Below are 18,518 nucleotides of genomic sequence, written 5' to 3'. Positions count from 1 at the left end.
AGGACTCTGATACAATATTGAACAGAAATGGTGGTGGTGGACATCCTCAATTTGTTCCACTCTCAAAGGGATCATTTTCAATACTTTATGCCATAAAATGTAAAGTTTGCTGTGTTTTTAAAATTCACTATCAGATTAAGAAAATTTCCTTTTATGCTTACCTTGCTAAGAATTCTTATCATGAATAAATGTTGAATTCTTATCAATTGCTTTTTAAACATCTACTGAAATATGATTTTGTACCTTTATACTTTTAATGCTGTGATTTATATAACTGGTTTTCAAATGTGAAGCCAAACTTACATTTCTGGAATGAATTAAAATTTGTCATGATGCATTATCATTTTTTATTTAGTACTGAATTTGATTTGTTATTATTTTTGTTTAGGATTTTATGTCAGTGTTTTGACAGAAATTGTTCTGTAATTATCATTTGGTGTAATGTCCTAGTTCGGTTTTAATATCAAGGTTATGCTGCCCTCATCCAAAAAGTTAGGAAGTGTTCTTTCTATTCTCTGAAGGAGTTTGTGTTAAACTGGTGTTATTTCTTTATTTAATGTTCAGAAGAATTAAGCAGCTAAGCCATTTGGAAGTTTTTTTGTAGGAAAATGTTTAATTGCTGGTACAATTTTTCTAATAGACATAGGACTATACATGGTGTTCCATAAGATTTGTTGTTTTTCAAAAATTTTGACCATTTTATCCAAAATTTCTAATTTATTAGTGCAGAGTCATTATAGTATCATAATATCTCAATTGCCTGTAGGATGTGCAATGGATGGATTCACAGCAAAACTGAGCAGAAGGGTTCTTCTGCTCCTCCTGGTGCTGCTTGTGTGCTCGTTCAGTGAGGACCTGGTACCTCTTTTGTGAAGCAGCAGCTGAGGACACTCTGGCACTCGCCATGGCCCATGAAAAGCCCAAGGAAGGAGTAAAGACTAAGAGCAATGATTATATTGATTTGAAGGTGGTGGGGCAGGATGGTTCTGTGGTGCAGTTTAAGATTAAGAGGCATACACCACTCAGTAAACTAATAAAAGCCTATTGTGAATGACAGGGATTGTCAATGAGGCAAATCAGATTCCAATTTGACGGGCAACCACTCAATGAAACAGACATAGCTGCACAGTTGGAAATGGAGGCTGAAGATACAGTTGATGTGTTCCAATAGCAGGTGGGAGGTGTCTACTGAGAAGGGAAAGTGCTTTTTTTTTTTTTTTTTCTGAGACAGAGTTTTGCTCTTATTGCCCAGGCTAGAGTGCAGTGGCACAATCTTGGCTCACTGCAACCTCTGCCTTCTGGTTTCAAGCAATTCTCCTGCCTCAGCCTCCCAAGTCGCTGGGATTATAGGCGCTCACCACCACGCCCAGCTAATTCTTTTGTATTTTTAGTAGAGACGGGGTTTCACCATGTTGGTCAGGCTGGTCTCGAACTGCTGACCTCATGATCTACCCGCCTCGGCCTCCCAAAGTGCTGGGATTACAGGCGTGAGCCACTGCGCCCGGCCTGAACCTGCTTCTTTACTCCAGAACTCAGTTCTTTAAAGACCAAGATTACAAGATTACATTCTCAATTAGAAAACTGCAATTTGGTTCCACCCCATCCTGACTATTACAATATAGTTTTCTCTGTTCTTTGATTTCCCCCTTCCCCATTCCTTTATTGTACATAAAGTAACTGGTATATGTGCACAAGCATATTGCATTTTTAAAAAGTAAACAGCCAATGGTATGTTTTGATTGGCGTCGTGTGGAGACGGGATGGGGAAAAATACTGATTCTGTGAAAATACCCCCTTTCTCCATTAGCTGCATGTTCATTCAGCTCCTATCTTTATATTCCAGTAAGTTATTTTGCTCACACTGTTTTAACAACAACAACAACAACAACAAAACATAAAAATCCTTGCATACCTTGTTCAGTTGGAGAATTTTAATGTTTTTCATTTGTCATTGTAAAACCAAGGACAATTTTATAACTTTTTTGTACATAGCTGTTACATGTAGGGCAATCTGTCTTTAAGTAGGGAGAAGTTACTCTAAAAAAAAAAAGAATCCTAGATAGTTTTCCCTTCAAGTCAAGCATCTTGTTGTTTAAATAAACTTCTTGTTTTTTTAAAAAAAACTGAGCAGAAGGCACAGAGATTTTCCATAAACCCCTTGTCCCCATATAGTCTCTCTGCTACTATCAAAATAGTACATTTGGGCGGGGAGCAGTGGCTCACACTTGTAATCCCAGAACTTTGGGAGGCCGAGGTGGGTGGATCACCTGAAGTCAGGAGTTCAAGACTAGCCTGGCCAATGTGGTGAAACCCCGTCTCTAATAATACTACAAAAATTAGCTGAGTGGTAATGTGTGCCTATAATCCCAGCTACTTGGGAGACTGAGGCAGGAGAATCACTTGAACCCAGGAGACAGAGGTTGCAGTGAGCCGAGATCATGCCATTGCACTCCAGCCTGGGCAATAAGACAAAACTCTGTCTTAAAAAAAAAAAAAAAAGTACATTTGTTGCAATAGATGAACTCATATTGATACATTGTTATCACCCAAAGACCATAGTTTACATTAGGGTTCACTCTTGGTGTTAAGTATTCTGAGTTTGGACAAATGTATATGATATATATCCACCACTGTAGCATCATACAGAATAGTGTCACTGCCCTAAAAATCCTCTGTGCTCTGCCTGTTCATCCTTCTCTCTCCCCACCCCTGGCAACCACTGATCTTTTACTATCCTCAAAGTTTTGCCTTTTCCAGAATGCCATATAGTTGGAATCACCCAGTAGGTAGCTTTTCCAGATTGGCTTCTTTCACTTAGTAATATGCATTTAAGTTTCCTTCATGTCTTTTCACCGCCTGATAGCTCAACTCTCTTTAGCACTGAATAACATTCCATTGTATGAATGCACTGCAGCTTATTTATCCATTCACCTACAGAAAAACATCTTGATTGCTTCCACGTTTTGGCAATCACAAATAAAGCTGCTATAAACATTCATCTGCAGGTTTTTTTGTGTAGCATAAGTGTTCAACTCATTTGGATGAATATCAAGGGACAAAATTGCTAGATCGTATGATAAGAGTGTGTTTAGTTTTGTAAGAAACTGCCAAACTGTCTTTCAAAGTAGCTGTGCCATTTTGCGTTCCCATCAGCAACAAATGAAAGTTCCTGTTCCATATCCTTGCCAACATTTGGTGTTGTGAGTGTTTTGGATTTTGGCCATCCTAATATGTATGTAATGGTATCTCATTGTTGTTTTAATTTATAATTCCCTAATGACATATGATGTTAAGCATCTTTTCTTATATATAATTGCCATCTGTATGTCTTCTTTGGTGAAGTATCTGTTTAGATCTTTTGCCCATTTTTTAATTGGATTGTTTGTTTTCTTATGGTTGTGTTTTAAGAGTTCTTTGTACATTTTGGAAGAGTTGTTTATCAAATATGTCTTTTGCAAAAAAAGACAATCCCCGTCTGTGGATTGTCTTCTCATTCCCTTAACAGTGTCTTTTGCAGAGCAGAAGTTTTTCATTTTAATTAAGTCCAGCTTATCAATCTTTTCTTCCATGAATCAAGCCTTTGGTGTTTTATCTTAAAAGTAATCCCAAGGTCATCTAGGCTTTCTCCTATGTTATCTTCTGTAAATTGAAAATATATAGTTTTGCATTTTATTTTTTCTTCACTTTTGAAGGATAATTTCACAGGTCCCAGAATTCTAGTTAGATGGTTTTTCTCTCACAACACTTTTTAAATACAATCATGCATCACTTAGCAACAGGGATACATTTGAAGAAATGCATCATCGGGTGATTTCATCGTTGTGCAAACATCATAGAGGGAACTTACACAGAGCTAGATAACAGAGCCTACTATACACCTAGGCTGTGTGAGATAGCCTGTTGCTCCTAGGCTATGAACCCGTACAGCATGTTACTGTACTGAATGCTGTAAGTGACTGTAACACAATGGCAAGTGTTTGTGTATCTAAACATATCTCAATGTAGAATAGCTACAGTGAAGTTATGGTGTAATAATCTTATGGGACCACCGTACAATTGTATGTGGTCCATCATTGACCGAAATGTCTTTGTGTGGTGCATGATTCTATTTTACTCCACTCTGTTCTTGCTTACGTGGTTTTTGAGGAGATGCCAGACGTAATTGTTATCTTTGCTTCTCTATGAGGAAGTTGGTTTTTTCCTCTGGTTTCTTTCAAGATTTTGTATTTATCTTTGATTTTCTGCAGCTTGCATAGGATATGCCTAGATGTAATTTTTTTTTTTTTTTTTTTTTTTTTTTGCTTTTATCCTGCCTCGTGTTCTCAAATTCTTCCTGGATCTGTAGTTTGGTGTCTGACTTTAATTTGGGAAGTTCTCAGTCATTATGGCTTCAGATATTTCTTCTGTTCCTTTATTGCTTCTCCTTCTGGTATTCCCATTATGTGTATGTTACACTCTTTGCAATTGTCCCACAGTTCTTGGATATTCTATTCTGGGCTTTGTGTGTGCGTGTGTGGTGCATCTATGTGCGTGTTTTCAGTCTTCAGAAAGAAGATTGTTTTCTCTTCTGTTTTGGGGGGTTTCTATTGACATATTCTCAAGCTCAGAGATTCTCTCCTCAGCTGTGTTCAGCCTACTGATGAGCCCATCAAAGGCATTCACCGTTTCTGTTATGGTGTTTTTGATCTCTTAATATTTCCTTCTGGTTCTTTCTTAGAATTCCCATCTCTCTGTCTACATTGTCCATCTGGCCTTGCATGCTGTACACTTTATCCATTAGCACCCTTAGCATATATATGTTTTTGAGACCAGAGTCTCGTTCTGTCACCCAGGCTGGAGTGCAGTGGCACAATCTCGGCTCATTGCAACATCCACCTCCCAGGTTCAAGCGATTCTCCTGGCTCAGCCTCCCGAGTAGCTGGGATTACAGGTACCCGCCACCACGCCCAGCTAATTTTTATATTCTTAGTAGAGACAGGGGTTTCACTGTTGGGCAAGCTGGTCTCAAACTCCTGACCTCAGGTGATCCGCCTGCCTCTGCCTCCCAAAGTGCTGGGATTACAAGCGTGAGCTACTGTGCCCGCCCCCTGCTTAGTATATTAATCATAGTTATTTTTAAATTCCTGGCCTGATGATTCTAACATCCCTGCCATATTTGAGTCTGGCTCTCATGCTTGCTCTGTCCCTTCAAACTGTGTTCTATTATCCTTCAGTATGCATGTCTCATAATTTTTTTGTTTTTTGTTTTGGATAGCGAGACATGATTGATGTGCTGAGCAAAATAAACTGCAGTTTCTTTAGTAATGTAGTGGTAAAGTGTGGGAGGGGGAAGTGCTTTCTAACCTATGATTGCCTCAATCTTTTAAAGAGCCTGTGAAATTGTAGGCTCTGAAAAAAAAAAAAACCAATAGTTTAGGCTCTGGTAAAATAGTTCCTCTTGAGGGCAGGCCTTGTGAAGCTGAACAGAATGCTCTGGCATATTTCATATGAGAACCTGGTTAACCCCCTGGAGGTAAGTAAAACTCACAAAAGTGTGTGTGTGTTGGGGGGTCCCTCCTGTAACTAGGTTCCCTCTGGAATTTTTTTGTTCTTTGAGATGGAGTCTTGCTCTGTTGCCCAGGCTGGAGTGCAGTGGTGTAATATTGGTTCTGCAACCTCTGCCTCCTGGTTCAAGTGATTCTCCTGCCTCAGCCTCTTGAATAGCTAGGATTACAGATATGTCCCACTATGCCTGGCTAATTTTTGTATTTTTTTAGTAGAAATGGGGTTTCACCATGTTGGCCAGGCTGGTCTCGAACTCCTGGCCTCAGGTGATCCACCCAGCTCAGCCTCCCAATCTGCTGGGATTACAGGCATGAGCCACCACACCTGGCCTCCCCCTGTAATTTTTAACTCTCAGACTTGTTCACATTGAGCCTCCAACAATTCATCAATTACAGTTCAGGTCTGGTTCCCAGGGGGATTTTTGCTAATGTGTTTCTTCTGCTCTGGTAAATTGTGATTCTCCATCTCCACCTGTCTATTTCTCCAATTTTGGGTACAGCAGCTTTCCCTGTGATGAATCCAAGAGGAAGTTGTTGATTTTTCAATTGGTTCAGCTTTTTACTTGTTGGCAGAGTGACAACTTACTTCCAAGCTTCTTACATGTCAGAATGGAATCTTCTTCTCCTCCTTCTCCTTGTTGGCAGAGTCTCACTATGTTGTCCAAGCTGGCCTCAAACTCCTGGGTTCAAGCAGTCCTCCTGCCTCAGCCTCCTAAGTAGCTAGAACTACAGGTGCATGGCAGCATGTCCAGCCTCTTCATCTTTTAGAGAATATTTTCACTTGTCTAGTTTGCCAGTTATTTTATAGCATTTCAAATATATATATATATATTTTTTTATGCCGAATCTCACTCTATCACCCAGGCTGGAGTGCGGTGGTGTGATCTTGGCTCACTGCAACCTCCACCTCCTGGGTTCAAGCCATTCTCATGCCTCAGCCTCCCAAGTAGCTGGGATTACAGGCGCCTGCCACCATGCCTGGCTAATTTTTGTATTTTTAGCAGAGACGAAATTTCACCATGTTGGCCAGGCTGGTCTCAAACTCCTGGCCTTATGTGATCCTCCCACCTCGGCCTCCCAAAGTGCTGGGATTACAGGCATAAGCCACTGTGCCTTCAAATACATCATACAATTGTCTCCTGGTTTCCATCATTTCTCTGAGATTATTAGTTGCCAATCTTATGTATTAAAGATAGCATAAAATTGAGTCTTGTTCTTTGTTTTATTTTATCCAGTTTGATAATTCGGTCTTAGAATATTTAGATAATTTTGATGTAATTGTCAACATCATTGGGCTTAAACCTACCATCTTGCCATTTGTTTTCTATTAGCCCTATATATACTTTATTTCTTTTTCCTATTTTTCTGCCTTCTTTTGAATTAATTGAATATTTTAAAATATTTATTTTATCTCTACTACTGTCTAATTACCTATACTGTTTTAAAATTTGTTAGTACTTGTTCTAAGGCAGTGGTAAATATATGCCCCATGGCCTGTTTTTATGGCTCATGAGCTATGAATGTTGGGTTTTTTTTAGTTATAAACTTTATTTTTAGAACAGTTTTAGATATACAGAGAATCATGAACATAGTACAGCATTTGTATACATCTTGTATCCAGTTTTCCTTATTATTAGCATAGTATATTAGTTACAATTAATGGATCAAAAATGATACATTATTATTAACTAAAGTTCATACTCTATTCAAATTTTCTTAGTATTTCGTTTGTTTGTTTTTTGAGATGGGATCTCACTCTGTCACCCAGGCTGAAGTGCAGTGGCGTGATCTCAGCTTATTTGCAAACTCTGCCTCCCAGGTTCAAATGATTCTCCTGCCTCAGTCTCCCAAGTAGCTGAGATTGCAGATGCCTGCCACAGTGCCCGGCTAATTTTTGTATTTTTAGTAGAGACGGTGTTTCACCATGTTGGCCAGGCTGGTCTCAAACTCCTGACCTCAAGTGATCTACCCGCCTTGGCCTCCCAAAGTGCTGGGATTACAGGTGTGAGCCACAGCAGCTGGCCTGATTTCCTTAGTATTTTTTTAAACTGTGGTATAACATATTTAACATAAAATTTACCATCTTCACTATTTTTAAGTATAGAGCTCAATAGTGTTAAGCATATTCACACCATTGTGCAACCAATCTCAACTTTTTCATCTTAAAAAATTAAAACTCTATACTATTAAACAATTTTCCATTTCCTCCTGCCTTCAGCCCCTGGCTTCAGCCCCATCATTCTACTTTCTGTTTCTCTAGATATCCTAGGTGTCTCATATAAGTGGAATCATAACAGTCTTTGTCTTTTTGTAACTGGCTTATTATTTCACTTTGCGTAATGTCTATGTTGTAGCATGTGTCAGAATTTCTTTCCTTTTAATTTTTATTATTTATTTTTTATTTATTCATTTTTTGAGACAGAGTCTCACTCTATCCCCCAGGCTGGAGTGCAGTGGTGTGATCTCGACTCACTGCAACCTCTGCCTCCTGGGTTCAAGTGATTCTCCTGCCTCACCCTCCCGAGTAGCTGGGATTACAGGCATGCACCACTATGCCCAGCTAACTTTTTCTTTTTTTTTTTTTTCTTTCATCAAAACCTTTTTCTTTTTTATTTTTTATTTATTTTTTCTTTTATTATTATTATTATTATTATTATTATTATTATTATACTTTAGGTTTTATGGTACATGTGCGCAATGTGCAGGTAAGTTACATATGTATACATGTGCCATGTTGGTGTGCTGCACCCACCAACTCGTCATCTAGCATTAGGTATATCTCCCAATGCTATCCCTCCCCCCTCCCCCCACCCCACAACACAACAGACAGGGTTTCAGTGTGTTGGCCAGGCTAGTCTCAAGCTCCTGGCCTCAAGTGATTCACCCGCCTCAGCCTCCCAAAATGCTGGGATTACAGGCCTGAACCCCCATGCCCAGCTGCCTTTTTAACACTGAATAATGTTCCATTGTATGGATATCGCACACTTTGTTTACCCCCTCACCTGTCAATGAATGGGCACTTGGGAGATTGCCTTAGTTTTAACCTAATGTTTATTTTCTGACCCAGGATCCCATCCAAGATATCACATTTATTTAGTCATCATATCGCCTCAGGCTCCTCAAATCTGTGACAGTTTCTCAGACTATCCTTTTTTTTGATGATCTTGATGGTTTTGAGGAGTATTGGTCAGGCATTTTATAGAATGTCACTCCATTGGGATTTACCTAATGTTTTTCTCATGGTTAAACTAGGGTTATCGGTTTTACAAAGGAAGACTACAAAGGTAAAAGTGCCATTTTCATCACATCAGGTCAAGAATACATACCATCAGGCCAGGCGCAGTGGCTCACACCTGTACTCCCAGCACTTTGGGAGGCCAAGGTGCGTAGATCACTTGAGGTCAGGAGTTCAGGACCAGCCTGGCCAACATGATGAAACTCTGTCTTTACTAAAAATACAAAAATTAGCTGGGCATGATGGAGTAGGACTGTAGTCCCAGCTACTCGGGAGGCTGAGGCAGAAGAATCGTTTGAACCTGGGAGGCGGAGGTTACAGTAAGCCGAAATTGCACCACTGCACTTCAGCCTAGGTAACAGAGGGAGACCCTGTCTCAAAAAAAAAAAAACAAACAAAAAAACATACTGACAACCTGACATTATTATTATTATTATTATTATTTTTTTTTTTTTTGAGACAGAGTCTTGCTGTGTGGCCAGGCTGGAGTGCAGTGGTGCGATCTCGGCTCACTGCAACTTCCACGCCCGGCCTGACTTCTCATTATTGATATTGACTTTGATCACCCAGCTGAGGTTAGCATTTGCCAGGTTTTTCTAAATTTACTCATTTTTCTCCCTTTCCACACTGTAATCTTTGGAAGGAAGTCTTTATGCCAGCTCACATTTAAGGAGTGGGGAGTTATGCTCCACTGGTTGAGGGCAGACTATCTATGTAAATTATTTGAAATTCTTCTGGCTGAGAGATTTGTTAAGAATAGGTTTTACGGCTGGGTGAGGTGGCTCACGCCTGTAATCCCAGCACTTTGGGATGCCAAGGCAGGCGGATCACGAGGTCAAAAGATCGAGACCAGCCTGGCCAACATGGTGAAACCCTGTCTCTACTAAAAATACAAAAATTAGCCGGGCATGGTGGCTCGTGCCTGTAGTCCCAGCTACTCGGGAGGCTGAGGCAGGAGAATCGGTTGAACCCAGAAGGCGGAGGTTGCAGTAAGCCAAGATTGCGCCACTGCACTCCAGCCTGGAGACAGAGCAAGACTCCGTCTCAAAAAAATAATAATAATAATAATTTTTACTTTTTTTTTTTTTTTTTGAGACGGAGTTTCGCTCTTGTTGCCCAGGCTGGAGTGAAGTGGCGTGATCATGGCTCACTGCAACCTCCACCCCCCAGGGTTTAAGCAATTCTCCTGCCTCAGCCTCCCGAGTAGCTAGGATGACAGGCACCCGCCACCATGCCTGGCTAATTTTTTTGTATTTTTAGTAGAGACGGGGTTTCTCCATGTTGGCCAGGCTGGTCTTGAACTCCTGACCTCAGGTGATCCACCCACCTCAGCCTCCCAAAGGGCTGGGATTACAGGCTTGAGCCACCGCTCCCAGCCTACTTTTTACTTTTTTTCTCCTGACGTCAGATCATCAAATGGGTAATGTGCTGACGTCCACATCGTAACAAGGTTGGAGGGAGGCACGTCTTACACATGACCATGAATACCTGACCATTTTGCTTACAAACAGCAAAAGAATCTCTCTCTCTGTTTTTGAGAGAAAGTCTTAACTCTCTCACCCTGAGTGAAGTGCTGTAGAGCCATCATAACTCACCCCAGCCTCAAACTCCTGTCCTCAAGCGATCCTTTCACCTTGGCTTCCCAAAATGCTTTACATTTTTAAAAGTTGAAATGGGCTGGGGCACAGTGGCTCATGCCTGTAATCCCAGCACTCTGGGAGGCCAAAGGCAGGTGGATCCCTTGAGGCCAGGAGTTTGAGACCATCCTGGACAACATGGTGAAACCCTGTCTCTACTAAAAATACAAAAATTAGCCAGGTGTGGGGGTGCACACTTTTGTCCCAGCTACTCGGGAGGCTAAAGCATGAGAATCACTTGAACCTGGGAGGCGGAGGTTGCAGTGAGCTGAGATTGCGGCACTGCACTCCAGCCTGGGCAACAGAGCAAGGCTCTGTCTCAAAAAAAAATTTTTTTAAGTTGAAATGATTCAAAAGAATAATATTTTGGGGATATATGAAAATGGCATAAAATTCAAATTTCAGAGTCCACAAATAAAGTTTTATTGGAACACAGCCATGCTCACTCATTTAAATATTGTCTACAGCTGCTTTCTTGATAAAACAGCAGAGTTAATCAGTTGCAAAAGAGATTGTATGGCCTTCAACACCTGACATATTTACTATCTGGCCCTTTACAGGAAAAGTTTGCCAACGCCTGCTCTAAGGTTTACAATATGCATATTTAATTTATCACAGTTTTCCTCCAAATAACATTATATCACATCATGTAAAAGTTAGAAACATAAACTAGCATATTTTCTTCTTCTTTTTTTTTTTGAGACGGAGTCTTGCTCTGTCGCCCAGGCTGGAGTGCAGTGGCACAATCTCGGCTCACTGCAAGCTCCGCCTCCCAGGTTCTCGCCATTCTCCTGCCTCAGCCTCCCGAGTAGCTGGGACTACTGGCGCCCACCACCACACCCAGCTAATTTTTTGTACTTTTAGTAGAGACAGGGTTTCACCGTGTCAGCCAGGATGGTCTTGATCTCCTGACCTCTTGATCCACCCGCCTCGGCCTCCCAAAGTGCTGGGATTACAGGCGTGAGCCACCGCGCCCAGCTAAACTGGCATTTTTTCTTTTCACCCCTTTATGCTTCATGGTATTGTTATCATACATTTTATTTCTACATATGTTATAACCCCATAATACTTTGTTATTCTTTTTTCTTTAGGTCGTTGATGATCTTTTAAACTAAATTTTAAATGACAAAAATATATTTTACATTTACTCACATATTTTCCATTTCTTGTTCTATTTATTCCTTTGTATAGCTCCAAGTTTCCATCTGGTATCATGTTGCTTCTGCCTGAAAAACTTTCTTTAACATTTCTTTTTTTTTTTTTTTTTTTTGAGACAGAGTCTCACTCTGTGCCCCAGGATGGAATGCAGTGACATGATCTTGGCTCACTGCTGCAACCTCCGCCTCCTGGGTTCAAGCAATTCTCCTGCCTCAGCCTCCCTAGTAGTTGGGATTACAGGTGCCTGCCACCACGCTCAGCTAATTTTTGTATTTTAGTAGAGACGGGGTTTTACCATGTTGGGCAGGCTGGTCTTGAACTCTTTATCTCAAGTGATCCACCCACCTTGGCCTCCCAAAGTGCTGGGATTACAGGAGTGAGCCACCATGCCTAGTCTCTTTAACATTCTTATAGTGTAGGTCGACTGATGGCGAAGTCTCTTACTCTTTGTGTGTGTGAAAAAGTCTTTATTTCACCATCATTTTTAAGATATTTTCACTTGGGTTAGAGATCTACGTTGAGAGTACTTTTTTTCTCCACAACTTAAAAAATTGTGTTCTATTATCTTCTGGCTTATGTTGTCTCTAACAATAAGTCCATGATAATTGTTGTCTTTGTCCCTCTATATGCAATGTCTCTTTCTCCCTCTGGCTTCTTTTAAGATTTTCTCATCATCTCAGATTTTCAGCAATTTGATAATGAATCTTGCTGTCATTTACTATCTTTATAGTTGGTATTGAGATTCTTGGATCTTTGAGTTTCTAGTTTGCATCAAAGTTGGAAAACTTTTGGTCATTATTTCTTCAAATATTTTTCTGTTTTCCTGTTTCTCCTCTCTTTCTGGACTTCAACTACAAGTATGTCAGAGCACTTGATATTATCCCGGGAATGACCATGGTTCTGTTATGTTTTTGGTTATTTCTTTCCACATTCTTCCTTTCAGAAACTTTCTGCTGGTAATGTCTTCATATATCTTCACGTTTACTGACCTTTTCTTCTGTGATATTTCATCTGCTGTTAATCCCATCCATTCAAAATACATTCAAATTATATTTAGGGCCAGGCACAGTGGCTCATGCATGTAATCCCAGCATTTTGGGAGGCCAAGGCAGGTAGATCACCTGAGGGCAGGAGTTTGAGACCAGCTGGGCCAACATGGTGAAACCTTGTCTCTACTAAAAATACAAAAATTACAAATACAAAAATTACCCAGGCTTGATGGCGGCACCTGGATAGTTTCACCAGATGACTGGAATTAATAAAAAATGAAGAATCAAGTGGAGTCCTAGAGTGGAGAAAAAATATAATAACTGAAATTGAGAATTTATTTCACAGGACAAAAGGCAGATTAGATAGAGCAGAAGAGGGAATTAGTGAGTTGGAAGCAGGTCAGTAGAAAATACTTAGATTGTCACATAGACAGAAAAAGGAAAATTGGTGAAATAGGAATCCATTCCTTCTTCTGCTCTATCTAATCTGCCTTTAGTCCTGTTAAATAAATTCTCAATTTCAGTTACTATATTTTTTTCTACTCTAGGACTCCACTTGATTCTTCATTTTTTATTAATTCTAATTATCTGGTAAAACTATCCAGCTGCCCGCCACCAAGCCTGGCTAATTTTTGTATTTGTAATTTTTGTATTTTTTATAGAGACAGGGTTTCACCATGTTGGCTGGTCTCAAACTCCTGACCTCAGGAATTTCACCAGCTACTCAGGAGGCTGAGGACGAAACTTGCTTGAACCCAGGAGGCAGAGGTTGCAGTGAGCCAAGATCACACCACTGCACTTCAACCTGGGCTATGTTTAAAAAAAAAAATCTATATTTAGATTTTGTGATTTTCATCTCAAATATAATTTCAATTTGTCAGTCTATGGTTGTTTCTTTGCAGGAATGTGCTTTTGTTTTCTTGGTGCTTCCCAGATTTTTCCCTTTGAATTTAATATTTTGCAGTTTAAGTACAATGTGTCTAAGTATGATTTCTTTGTATTAAACCTGTTTACCTTGATGTCTTGTGTTAGTTTTAGAAAAATTTTGGCCAGTAATATTGCCTCTACCCCATTCTCTCTCTCTTCTCCTTTTTGGACTCCAGAAGTACCTATGACAGAACTTTTTATTGTGCTGCATATAATATTAATGACATTTTTGTGTTCTCTATCCTTTTTCTGTCTATGCTACAATCAAACTATTTTCTACTGACCTGTCTTCCAATTCACTAATTCCCTCGTCTGCTGTATCTAATCTGCCTTTAGTCCTGTGAAATGAATTCTCAATTTCAGTTATTATATTTTTTTCCACTCTAGGACTCCACTTGATTCTTCATTTTCTATTAATTCCAATGATCTGGTGAAACTATCCAGCTTTTCATCTTTTTTCTTATACTAAGTAATGATAGTTAGTTCAAAACTCCAACTGCTAACTCCAGTATCTGGATCTCCTGTGAGACTGTATTTTCTATGGTTTGCTTTTCTCTTGGTTTTCAGGTATTAGTCCAGTTTCTTCTTCACATGCATGGATTTTTTTTCAATCCCTTCTAAGCCATAGTAGAATTTTTTTAACTTTGAAGCAGTCTCAAATGTACAGAAAGATCACTATAGCACAAAGAACATTTTTCCTGAAATCATTTGAGATTAAGTTGCCATCACCACTCAAATACTTCAATGTTTAATTCCTATGAACAAGGACATCCTCCTAGATAACCATAAAACTACCACCAAAATCAGAAAATTAACACTGGTAGATTACTGCCAGCTAATCCACAGCACAGACTCTATTCAAATTTCACCAGTTTGCCCAATAATGTTTTTATGGCAAAAGAATCCAGTACAGTATCACATATTCCATGTAGTTCTCAGTTATCTCTGGTCTTTTTTAATCTGGAACAGTTCTTTAATCTGTTCTTAACTTCAATGACACTTTTATAGATTATGAGCCAGTTATTTTCTAGAACGCCCCTTAATTTGGGCTCATTCAGTGTTTCTCCATGATTAGATTCAGGTTATGCATTGTGTGCAGGAATATCACAGAAGTGATGCTGTCTTTCTCACTGCATCCTATAGATGGTACATGATTCTAATTTATCCCATTGCTGTTGATGTCCACTTTGGTCATTTGATTAAGGTGGTGTCTGATAGGTTTCTCCCCTGCGAAGTTACTGATTTTCTCTTTGTAATTAATAAGCATTTTGTGGAAAGGTGCTTTGAGAATAAGTAATTAGCCCATTTCTCAACAAACATCCCACATATTCATGTATTTACAACAGTATAGAGTCATGGATTCCTATTTTATTCTGTAAGTTATAATCCATTGATATTATTATTTATTGTGATGCTCAAACTTTCCAGCTCCAGCCAGTGGAAGCCCCTTCTAGCTGGCTTCCGTATTGTTTTGACATGTCTCCATTGCTCATTCTTTGAGCACTTCTCTTTTCTTTTTTTTTTGAACAGCTTTATTGAGGTATAATTCACATATGTTACAATTCACTCATTTAAAGTGTACAACTCAATGGTTTTAAGCATATTCACAGATATGTGCCACCGTCACCACAGTCAATTTTAGAACACTTTCATTACCTCTAAAACAAGTCTTGTAACATTTAGCTATCATCCCCCTATCCTCCCACCCACTCCAGCCCCTGGCAGCTACTAATCTACTTTCTGTCTCTGTAGATTTCCTTATTCTACATAGTTAATATAAATGGAATCATACAATATGTTGTCTTTGGTAACTGGCTTCTTTCACTTAGCATAACGTTTTTGAGGTTTATCCAAGTTGTAGCATGTACAATTACTTCATTCTTTTTTATGGCTGAATAATATTCCATTGTAAGACTGTACTATATTTTGTTTATCCATCCATTGCTGGGCATTTAGGTTGTTTCTAACTTGTGGCTATTATGAATAATGTTATAAAAATTCACATACAGGCATACCTCAGAGATACTGCCAGTTCAGTTCCAGACTGCCACAATAAAGTGAACATTGCAATAATGTGAGTCACGCGAATACTTTGGTTTCCCAGTGCATATAAAATTTATGTTTGGCCAGGCACAGTGGCTCACTCCTATAATCCCAGCACTTTGGGAAGCCAAGGCTGGCAGATCACTTGAGGCCAGGAGCTCGAGACCAGCCTGGCCAACATGGTGAAACCCCGTCTCTACTAAAAATAGAAAAATTAGCCAGGTGTGGTGATGTAAACCTATAATCCCAGCTACTCAGGAGGCTGGGGCAGGAGAATCGCTTGAACCTAGGAGGTGAACATTGCAGTGAGCCAAGATCGCGCCACTGCACTCCAGCCTGGGCAACAGAGTGAGACTCTGTCTCAAAAAAAAAAAAAAAAAAAAAAGGTAATGTGGGAGGATCACTTGAATCAGGAAATCAAGACCACCCTGGGCAACATAGTGAGAACTTGTCTCTTTTAAAAAAAAAAAAGAAAGAAAGGAAGGAAGGAAGGAGAGAAAGAAAAAAGAGAGAAGGAAAGAAAGAAAGAAAGAAAGAGAAAGAAAAAGAGAAAGAAAGAAAATACATTATTGCTAAAAAAACAAAAAAAAGTTAACAATGTTAACAATCACCTGAACCTTCAGCAAGTCATAATCTTTTTGCTGATGAACAGTCTTACCTCCATGGTGATAGCTGCTGACTGGTCAGGGTGGTGGCTGCTGAAGGTTGGGGTGGCTGTGACAATTGGCAATTTCTTAAAATAAAACAATAGTGAAGTTTGCTATGTCGATTGACTCTTTCAAGAAAGATTTTTCTGTAACATGTGATACTATTTGAAAGCATTTTACACCAGTGGAACTTCTTTCAAAATTGTAGTCAATTCTCTCAAACCCTGCTGCTGCTTTATCAGCTAAGTTTATGAATTATTCTAAATCCTTTGTTGTTGTTTCCACAATGTTCACAGCATCTTCACCAGGAATAGATTCCATTTCAAAAACCCACTTTCTGTTCAAGTTTTACCATGAGATTGCAGCAATTCAGTCATCAGGCTCCACTACCAATTCTAGTTCCTTGCTATTTCTACCACATCTGCAGTTACTTCCTCCACTGAAGTGTTGAATCCCTCAAAGTCATTCATTAGGATTGGAATCAACTTCTTCCAAACTCCTATTAATGTTAGTGTTTTGACCTCGTCCCATGAATCATAAATGTTCTCAATGGTATCTAGAATGGTGAATCCTTTCCAGAAGCTTTTCAATTTACCTTGCCCAGATCCAGCAGAGGAATCACTATCTCTGGCATTTCCTATAGCTTTAGGAAATAAATTCCTTCAATGATAAGACTTAAAAGTCAAAATTACTCTTTGTTTTGTGGGCTGCAAGATGGATGCTGTGTTTGCAGGCAGGAAAACAACATTAATCTCCATGTACATCTCCATCGGAGCTCTTGGGTGATCAGGTACATTGTCAATGAGCAGTAGTATCTTGAAAGAAATCTTATTCTAAACAGTAGGCCTCAACAATGGGCTTAAAATATTCAGTAAACCTTTCTGTAAACAGATGTGCTGTCATCCAGGCTTTGTTGTTCAATTCCTAGACCACAGGCAGAGTAGATATAGCATCATTCTTAATAAGCCTAGGGCTTGGGTTTTTTTGTTTTTTGTTTATAGACAGGGTCTTACTCTATTGCCCAGGCTGGTGTACAATGGTGTGATGTTGGCTCACTGCAACTTCTGCCTCCCACGTTCAAGAGATCCTACCACCTCAACCTCCCTAGTAGCTGGGACTACAGGTGCAGGCCACCACGCCCAGCTAATTTTTGTATTTTTTGGTAGAGATGGGGTTTCACCATGTTGGCCAGGCTGGTCTCGAACTCCTGACCTCAGGCAATCCGCCTGCCTTGGCCTTTCGAAGTGCTGGGTTTACAGGCATGAGCCACTGCACCCAGACAACAACCCTAGGGTTTTTGCGATGGTAAGTGAGCATTGGCTTCAACTTAAAGTCATCAGCTGCATTAGTCCCTAACAAGAGAGTCAGCCTGTCTTTTGAAGCTTTGAAACCAAGCATTGCCTTCTCCTTTCTAGCTATGAAAGTCCTAGGTAGCATCTTCTTCCAATAGAAGGCTGTTTTATCTATATTGAAAGTCTGGGGACTGGGCACGGTGGCTCATGCCTGTAATCCCAGCACTTTGGGAGGCCGAAATGGGCGGATCACGAGGTCAAAAGATCAAGACCATCCTGGCCAACATGGTGAAACCCCACCTCTACTAAAAATACAAAAATTAGCTGGCATAGTGGCATGCACCTGTAGTCCCAGCTACTCAGGAAGCTGAGGCAGGAGAATCGCTTGAACCCAGGAGGCGGAGGTTGCAGTGAGCCGAGATCATGCCACTGCACCACTGTACTCCAGCCTGGCGACAGAGCGAGACTTTGTCTCAAAAAAAAGAAAGTCTGTTGTTTAGTGTAGCCACCTTCATCAATGATCTTAGCTAGATCTGAATAACTTGCTGCAGCTTCTCCATTAGCAATTGCTGCTTCACCTTGTACTTTTATGTTTTGGAGACAGCCTATTTCCTTAAACCTCATGAACCAACCTCTGGTAACTTCTAACTTTTCTTCTGCAGCTTCCTCACTTCTCTCAGCCTTCACAGAATTGAAGAGGCCTTGCCCTGGATTAGGCTTTGGCTTAAGGGAATGTTGTGGCTGTTTGATCTTCTATCACTAAACCTTTCTCTATATCAGCAGCATAAGGCTATTTCAGTTTCTTATCATTCGTGTGTTCACTGGAGTAGTACTTTTAATTTTCTTCAAGAACTCTTATTTGCATTCACAACTTAGCTAACCATTTGGCACAAGAGGCCTAGCTTTTGGCCTATCTCAGCTTTCAACATGCCTTTCTTAATGAGTTTAATAATTTTTAGCTTTGATTTAAAGTGAGAGATATGTGATTGTTCCTTTCACTTGAACATTTAGAGGTTATCGTAAGGTTATTAACTGGCCTGATATCAA

The 18,518-nt window shown here is 39.9% G+C and overlaps 2 pseudogenes; one reads left to right on the top strand and one right to left on the bottom strand.

The window, feature by feature from the left end:
* Positions 1–904: 904 nt before the first annotated feature.
* LOC129017656 (small ubiquitin-related modifier 2-like) lies at positions 905–1,192 on the top strand (annotated as a pseudogene).
* Positions 1,193–10,188: 8,996 nt separating this feature from the next.
* LOC129018542 (small nucleolar RNA U13) lies at positions 10,189–10,298 on the bottom strand (annotated as a pseudogene).
* Between the last annotated feature and the right edge of the window lie 8,220 nt (positions 10,299–18,518).

The sequence above is a fragment of the Pongo pygmaeus genome, chromosome 19 (assembly GCF_028885625.2).
Source record: "Pongo pygmaeus isolate AG05252 chromosome 19, NHGRI_mPonPyg2-v2.0_pri, whole genome shotgun sequence".
Classification (NCBI taxonomy): domain Eukaryota; kingdom Metazoa; phylum Chordata; class Mammalia; order Primates; family Hominidae; genus Pongo; species Pongo pygmaeus.
Note: the sequence above shows the minus strand (reverse complement) of the source record. Positions and strands in the feature narration are given on the sequence as shown.